The sequence below is a fragment of the Pleurodeles waltl genome, chromosome 5 (assembly GCF_031143425.1).
Source record: "Pleurodeles waltl isolate 20211129_DDA chromosome 5, aPleWal1.hap1.20221129, whole genome shotgun sequence".
In the NCBI taxonomy this organism is placed as follows: domain Eukaryota; kingdom Metazoa; phylum Chordata; class Amphibia; order Caudata; family Salamandridae; genus Pleurodeles; species Pleurodeles waltl.
The window spans coordinates 369,589,887-369,599,153 of record NC_090444.1 but is presented as its reverse complement, the minus strand read 5'-3'; positions in this window follow the sequence as shown (position 1 = coordinate 369,599,153).

Sequence of the window (9,267 nt, the reverse complement as noted above, 5' to 3'; positions counted from 1 at the left end):
TGGGGTGCTGGCACACCTTGTTCTTTCCGTCCAGGTGGCATGGGTGGTGGTGCCTGTGAGGGGAGTGGACACGTATGTTACATGTACAAAAACAAATAAGGATGCACAGCCCTGCCATATTTTATTCTGTTTATTCACCTGTCGTGCCATGCAGGGATCTTTTGTGGGATTAGCTTTTCATTTTGCATGGGATGTGGAGGTGCATTGTGGATGCAGTAGTGCCATTGTGACTCCTTGCAGGGGTAGGTGACTGTGCATAGGGGGAGGGATCTGGGCCTGTTAGTGGGTTTATGGGCATGCAGGGTGACTGGATGTAGTTGGCCTGGTTGGGGTAGTGGTCCTGGTGGTAGTTGGAGGGGTGGGGTTGTACATGCATTACAGGTGTGGTGGATAGGAAGTAATTGTAGATGACTTACCCGAGTCCAGTACTCCAGTGAGTCTAGTGAGGCCTTCCTGGTGCAGGATAGCCAGTACCTTCTCCTCCCAGTTGGTGTAGTCGGGGGTGCAGGTGGGGGTCCGCCTCCAGTCTTCTGTACCACAATGTTGTGGCTGGATGCCATAGACCTCGGCTTCCCGTGCAAGTTGTTCCATCTCTTGCGGATGTCATCCCTTGTGCGTAGATGGTTTCCCACTGTGTTTACCTTGTATACAATCATCTGCCATAACTCCATCTTCCTGCCGATGGGTGTGTGCTGGACCTGTGCCCTGAAGATTTGTGGCTCGACCTTCAGTATTTCATCCACCATGGTCCTTAGTTCCCTATCTGTGAAGCGTGGGTGCTTAGGGGGTGCCATGGTGTGTGTTATGGGTGTGGTGTTCTGGGTGTCTTGGTGAGGGTGGTTTTGTGTATATGTGTGTGTGCCTTTTTTATGTTTTGTACAGTCTATGCGTGTTGTGTTGTCAGTCTGATTCGTGCAATTGGCGTTACAAAGCATTGTTGGGGTGTGTATGTGAGTGTTTTATAGTGTTGTGGATGTGTGTCAGGTGTGTGGGTTTCAAACTTGCCAATGTGTGCATTTCTTGCTGTTGGGCCCCATTGCAGGCCGTTGCAGTCCGTACCGCCAATGGGCGTTTGACATCCACAATCCGCCACGGTGATTTGTGCATCATTATTTGGTGGGCAGAGGATTTGCCTGCTTGGCGGTGGCAGGGTGGGGTGTACAGCCTTGCAGCTATGCCTGGAGGTTGCAGAATTTTTGGAGGGTTTCTGTTTTTGGCATCATTATATAGCGGTGTGCTGTCCACCGCCACTGGCGCTCTTCTGTTCACCGTCGCCACAGCGGTCTGCGGTGTTTACCGCCATGTTCATAATGACCACCTCAGTCTGTGAAATACATTCCCAGGAACAATTCATGTCCACTTTGTATATCCCAACAACGCCATATACCTGCCAATGTCACAACTCTGAAATGTCCAACTAAAGAACTCATGGTGAAGGTACTTGAACAAAGAACAAAACAAGGAGTATAGTTATGAAACCATGCATATGATACAAGTCACATAGCAAACATCTGGAGAACAAAGTCCATTAGAAAAATCTGACACAAACAAAGCAATATCATTAAAGTGTGAATGTGTCAAAAGCTTCCTCATCAAACACTCTTTGGTAGATTTTGCCTGAGCATCAGCTCCCTAACTATTCCCAAAAATATACTCCACACATTATCACAACTACAGTTCAATGTACAGTTAAAGTCATGACATCTCATTACATTTTCACACTCATGAGAAGAAGCTATTGATGAGTCAACATCTTCCTCTTCACCACTATCATTTTCATTTAGCATTCCAGGATTCTCACCTGGTGCCACCTCAGGTTCCTCAAACTGTGGGATTGAATGTATATTCTTCTGCAGTGTGATGTTATGAAACATGCAGCATGCCACTCTGATCTGAAACACCTTCCTGGGTGAGTAGAGGAGGCCTCTCCAATTCATGTCCAGACAGCAAAATCTGACCTTCAGGAGTCCAAAAGCGTGCTCCACTGCCTGCAGTGTTTTTCCATGGGCCTCATTAAAGAGGACTTTTCCTGACATAGTTGGATTCCTTAGCGGAAGGAAGGAAAAAGGAAGGTTTGAATTTGCTGAGTCTTCTGTTTTTGAATAAGTGCCACAATGAGTCACTCACTTCATGATTGTTGCACTTGATATTGCACACACATAGGTGTGCATGCCAACATGTGTTTGGAATTGGACATATTTGATGGGGCTACAGTTCATATGGTGCTACAGACAGGAGTGGTTCACCATTGTTTGGTGACTCACACATACCCTCACGTCACTCCATGTAATTTGTCATGTGCAGTTGCAGAAGCAATGAAGGACATGACAGGTAGTTCTACAGTTTTTACTCACATTGTGCAATTCCATGCCGTTGATGTAGAATAATTTGGTAATTTGGCAAAGTGCTTAGCACATGTTAAATGGTGAAGGGTCATTACCTACCTGTTGACATGCCTCAAGGGGTATCTTGCAGGAATGTGGGAATCATATGTGGCTGATCACACTCATGCATCCAGGTGAATCTGCATTTACATGACAAAAAGGGACAGTGATGTGCCTTCCCATTGGGCAACATGTTAAGGGCCTTCTACAGGTACTAGAGATTTCCTGAGCCTCTACAACATCCAATGGACGGCTGGCCTTTACTTATGCAATCTGAGTAGGGTATTCCCAGCATTACCAATCAAGACAGGTGATTTCCCTTGGGCTAGTTGAACTATGGTGGTGTGGATATTTGTAGACACATCTCCCAGACGTTTTGACCAAATTGTCTCCAGTGTACATTTCTGTGCAAGATGTGTTGTCTATCAGAGCAAACTTAGTACAACTTCCATAAGCTTATTTAGTCAATAGACATATTATGAAGTTAGCATTGGGAATTTTTAACAGTGTGACATGGGTGTTTCCATGTCACCTTCTTACGGCTTCTTTACTTCTCGCTGCAATATGGCTGGATTATTTGGCCATTATTTCATCATGACGTGGTGCTGGGTTTATGAAGATTAGCTGAATGCATGACATTGTGTGGGATCTGTGAGACTTAACTTGGCATTGCCATACTATTTACTGACAACGGGTCATTGAGGGATGCTACATAAGCCAAACCATTCAAGGTGATAAGGTCTCCTACTTGCTCCATGGGTATTGTGATTGCACAACTCCACCCATGCAAGTGTAGCTGTCTGTGATCCAGATTTATCCTGTGAGCAACTGTTCACAGTTCATGTAGGTTAGCATGCATGCATATGGTGTAGCAAATGTTAGAGACATTTTGCTATAGCTTGTGGCTGGGGGCTGCTGTACATTATGGTAATGTTTGGTGATCTAAGAAGTTGTTCAAGTGTGATCAGACATGTGTAAGGACCCTATTTGCCTTTGTAATTTCAGCATCAGCACAGGCAAGGGGAGGAGACGAGGCTGAAACCAGTGTGGAAGCAGCTGACCACAGTACCTCCCGACACAAGACATTAGACACGGAGGGACCCAGTGATCCAGAGGATGGGGGGAGTACCAAGGAGGGCACAGGATCAACATCTTCATCTTTGGATGCTTCCCCTATTGACCTCTCCCTAGTGGTTGAGGATCCATCAGGAACTGTACCTGTTCCATCCTTGTGCATCACCCCCGGTTCCATCTCTACCCTCCGTAATGCTCCCCACCCAGTTGGCTGTGCCTGCTCAGCCAAGAGGGTGAGGGTCTCCTTCCTGCCACAGACCTCACCCGCTACCCCCGTTACCCCTGACGCCCTGAGTGAGGAGGCTATTGACCTCTTGAGGAGTATCTCTGTGGTTCAGACTACCATTCTGAATGCCATCTAGGTGCAGGGCACCCAGCATCAGCAGGTGGTTGCAAACTGGGAAGGCATTCATTGTGCCATGTCTGGCCTACAGGGATCTCTTTAGGTTCTGGCCTGCTCACTGATGGCTGTCTTCCACGCCCCACAATCTTATCCCCACCACCTAACTCTTCCCCATCCCATTTCCTTCTTCCCATACCTGTCCCAAGCACACACACACATCAGCATGCACCCACCTCAACACACACAAGCAAAACAAATAAACACAAGAAGACACATTGGCATGCAAGCACTCACCAGTCACTCACAGACACCACCACACTCATATTTCCCACAGACACCACCCCAACACACACAGACCCATACACCGCACCCAATGTACCCCCTGTCACCACCCCAAAACCCACAGACCCACACCTAACATACCCCCAGACACCACCCCACCCCACCCCCATGGGCCCACACACATTGTACCCCAAGACACCACCCCAACACCCACCAACACGGGTGCTCCGACAGGGGAGGGGGATGGGGGTGTTTTGTGTGTGGGGGGTGTGGGTGTATGTTTGTGTGTGTGTTTGCATGCAGGTGTGTGGCGTGTGGAATGTATGTGTGCGTGCATGGTTGTGAGTGTGCATGTATGTTGTGTTGTGTGAATGCATGGGTGCTTGTATGTATGTCAGTGTGTTTGGATGTGTGTATGAATGTATGTATGCATGTGTGGGTGAATGTAGGTATGAGTGTGTGTGTATGTTGGTGCGTGAATGTGTGTGTATGTCATGGGGGGACAGGAGCAGGAGAGTGGGGGTTGACTCTGGGGAGAGAGAGGGGGGCGGGGGAGAACCTTATCAGTGTCAGGGAAGGAATTCCCTGGCAATGATAGTGCCTACCGCCATGGTTTTCGTGGCGGTAAGAAAGCCACAAAAACTATGGTGGTAGGGGGGTCATAATCCCGCAGGTGGGACGGTGACAGCCACCTGCCTGGCGACTTTAGTCTCCAGCCTGACGGCTGTTACCGCCCTGGCATACAGAGTTGTACATTGGCGGTTTGGCTTGAGCCAAACAGCCAATGTCATATTTTGGGGAGAGGTACCGCCAGCCTATTGGCAGTAACTTGCTCCAAAATACCACCATCTGCCAGAGTCATAATGAGGGCCAGAGTCCTGGAGTTTGCCCCATCACCAACACATAATACCAATCCTCGCCAAACACTTACTACCATTTCTGAGGGTTTCTAACATAAGTGTTAAAAGAATAAATGTATGATCTGACCATGTGTGGGATTCTGAAGAGCCATCCGTGGTAAACTGTCAGCTTGTAAAGATTATGGCCCTCATTATCCCACTTACTGCCATGCTGACTGACGCCAACATACCGCTGCCGCGGTGGATATCCGTTCACCATATTATGACACACACACATCAATCCATCACTATTCAGTCACAGACACAAGTCCGCCACACCAAAGGTCAGTGATAAACTGGAGGTATCAAAACCCACACAGTTACGCCAACAGAGCAACGCCCACCAAATTATGACTCTTGAATCACCACAGTGGACATTCTACGGAGGTAAACCATTGGTGATACATACCGCTGCGCGCAAAATACACACACTCAAACAAAACAGCACCACATTGGACAATTGAAACAACACACACCTGACACTCATACACACACCTCACCCACACATCCACACCACTGTAAAACATACCAACACTACCCACAACCCTTTACAAATACAAATAATTGCCATCAGAGCGAGACAGCAGAACCACTCACACAACCAGAGCCACATGCCACATGCCACCATCACCTATACACCACCCATGCACCTCAAAACACACACCCTAACACATCACCATACACACCCTCACCCACACTACTCACACAACACCCATGGCACCACAACGATACCCCAGATTCTCTGAGGAGGAGCTGAGGGTCATGGTGGAGGAAATCATCCGGGTAGAGCCACAACTATTTGGAGCACAGGTGCATCAGATATCCATTGCTAGGAATATGGAGCTATGGTGGAGGATCGTGGACAGCGTCAACGCCTTGGCCCAGAACCCCAGAACAAGGGAACCTCAGGAAGAGGTGGAACGACCTACGGGGGAAGGTGCGTTGCATTGCAGCAGGACACCAACTAGCTGTACAGAGGACTGGTGGTGGACCCCCACCTCCTCCCCCACAACTAACAACATGGGAGGAGCACGTCTTGGCAATCATGCATCCTGAGGGCCTGGCAGGAGCAGCAGGAGGACAGAACTCTGGCAAGTCAACTCTATTTCTATCACCCCCTACCTGCATGCCATCACATGCCCCCACCCTCACACCCATCACTCCACCACTACCCACACACCCCACCATCACATCTCACCCATCCCAATGCCAAGCCCTGCATGCACCACCAATGCATGGACAGCACTCACAGACCTGCATGGACACCTATCACCAAAGCATGCACACTGGAGAGAATCAGCTAGCCCACCACATACCAACTCACACAAGTTAAAGCTGCGAGGGCGAATATAACCTAAGAGGGCAACTCACCCATGCACAAAATGTCAGACACAGAAACAATAACACTATATTTACATCCCCACAGGTATCCCAGCCAATGTCACCAGAGAAGAGGTGCCAGCACTAGCAATCCCCCCAACAGAAGAGGCCCACAGTGATGACAGCGACTCGGTTCACCTGGATCTGGATGACCAACCTGGCCCATCAGGGACCTCCGGACATTCGGTTACCCAGGCACAGTCACACACCACTACAGAGCCTCCCCCATCTGGAAACACCACCACAGCACCCACCCAGCGTACCCACACCTCTGTCCCCAGGACACGTCATTCAGCAGTATGTCCACCACTAGAGGGACCCGAGGGCACCGCCCATACCCAAGACAATCAGGGACCTGGGGTCAGTGGCAGTGGGCACATGGTTCAGGGGACAGAGGCACAGGACAACAGGGAAGCTAGGGGACTGCTGTGCGCCAGGGGGAGGGCAGGCCCAGAGAACCAACTCTCCAGGAGGCACTCACTGAGATCTTGGGAGTATACCACCATTCACAGGATACGCTGGGCCAGATCCTGACCAACGTGCAGGAGAACAGGCGGCTGCAGGAGGGACAGTACCAGGGGATCAGGGAGGACTTTCAGGCCCTTAACATCACCCTGGTCTCCATTGCAGGGGTGCTGTCAGTAATGGTCAATATTATGAAGGAGGCGGCCTCACAACAGCGGACCTCTGCCACTAGCCAGACAATTGAACAACCTTCTACCTCCGCTACAGCTAGTGGACAAGAGGCCCCACCACAGGACCAACAGGCCACAAGCATACATCCCCATGCAGAAGAAGAAGCACCCCACAAATGTTCCCTGCGATTCAGGCAGAAGCCAGAGACTATTGCCAAGACCCCCGCCAGGAAATAAGACTCTCCTGATTGTCACCCTTGTGTCCTAATCTGTCACCCTGTCCACCTTGAACTGCCATTGCTACCCTTCCTATGCCCCCTTAGACAATGCACCTGTGCTACAAATAAACTGGAACTATATCCTGGACTTTCTTTCATCACCACCCCAGCCCATTCCACTTCCCCCTTTTCTTCTTAGCACTGCAATAAACATCATTTGAAAAAATACTAGTGAGGAGTATGTCAAATGATTTAAGTATGTATTTGTTTAACAAGGTTCAAACATTGCAATTCAACTGTAGAGTAATGTGCACATAGGATAGATCTGTAGTTGGCTGCAGTGAACACACCTGGAGCGATAGTTGGGCACCAACATCTGCAAAAAGAGCTACGAAATTGTACAGTGAGTGGGCATAGAAATGGGAAATCACAGCCTGCCAGTGACAATCTCAAACAATAAAATGACAATGAAATGTGAAGTACCAGTGTCTTACCTGTGTGTCATTGGAAATATTGGCGAATCACTGCAGTTCTGTTGTCCTCATCCTCATCCTCTGCCTCCTCATCTTCACTGTCCACAGGGTCCACTGCTTCCACACAGGCAACTCCAGCCTCCTCCTCCTATAGAAAAGGCACACAGCATCTCAAGGCAAGATTATGCAACATGCAGCATGTGACGATTATGTGGCAGACCTGCTTGGGTGAGTAGCACAGGGATCCACCTGTTAGATGGAGGCACCGAAACCTGGCCTTCAGGAGGCCAGAGGTATGTTCAATGATCCTTCTGGTTCAACCTTGTAACGTTCCTCTGCCCTTGTCCTGGGATTCCTCACAGGGGTCAGGAGCCATGATAGGCTGGGATAACCAGAGTCACCTGCAAATATCGGGGACAACATTTAGCCACACACTATCCCTTATGGCCCACATCATACCCATACACCAACATCCACTGGGTGGGAACCAGGGCTCACCTATTAGCCACACATGGTGCCTCTGTAGTTTGTCCATCACATTTAGGATGCTGCTATTTCTCAGCATAAAGGCATCATGCACAGACCCAAGATACTTTGCATTGACGTGGGAGATGTACTGGTCCGCCAGGCACACCATCTGCACATTCATTGAATGAAAAAGTTTTGGATTTCTGTATACCTGTTCGTTTTGCCGGGGGGGGACGACAAATGCAATATGCGTTCCATCAACCGCCCCAGTTATGTTGGGGATATGTCCCATTGCATAGAAGTCAGCCTTCACTGTGGCCAAATCATCCACTTGGGGGAAATCAATGTAGCTGCACATGTGTTCATTCAGGGCAAACAACACTCTGGTCAGCACTATTGACAACATTGGCTGTGACATTCCTGCTGTCAAGCCCACTGTGTCTTGGAAAGAACCAATTGCCAGGAAATGGAGCACAGATAGGACTTGCACAAGAGGGGGGACCCCAGTGGGGTGACGGATAGCAGATATCAGGTCAGGCTCCAGTTGGGCACACAGCTCCATGATTGTGGCCCTGTCAAGTCTGTAGGTGAGGATAATGTGCCTGTACTCCATTGTTGCCAAATCTACCAGGGGGCTGTACACTGGATTATGTCTCCATCTCCTATTCATCCACAGAGGTTGCAATCTAGGGGGCAAAAGAGTGAGCAGGCGGTCATCAACTGTACATTGTAGCCACAACGGTACAATGCATGATATTATTTTGAAATGTATAGGTTGCATTTGTCCAGACTGTACAATTGTGAACTGTGATGCAGTTGTAATCCAGGGCCTGCCCCCCCCCCCCACTAAAATGTAATCCACCTGTCCTGTGTGGATGGACAGGTGGAAGTGAGGTAATTCTACTGACGCTGTGCGCCGTTGAGGGAGGCGATCGTGAACCGCCGTGCAACGCCTCATTGGATAATATTGGCCCATATGGGGTACAGTGGTCAATGTTGATGGATGCCAGGTGGTGGCGGTATGTACCGCTGCGGACGCCACCGCCATTTTCTATCTGTTCACTCACTTGCTACCTGACCTTCAACAGGAGAGGACCTACACTGCATGTGC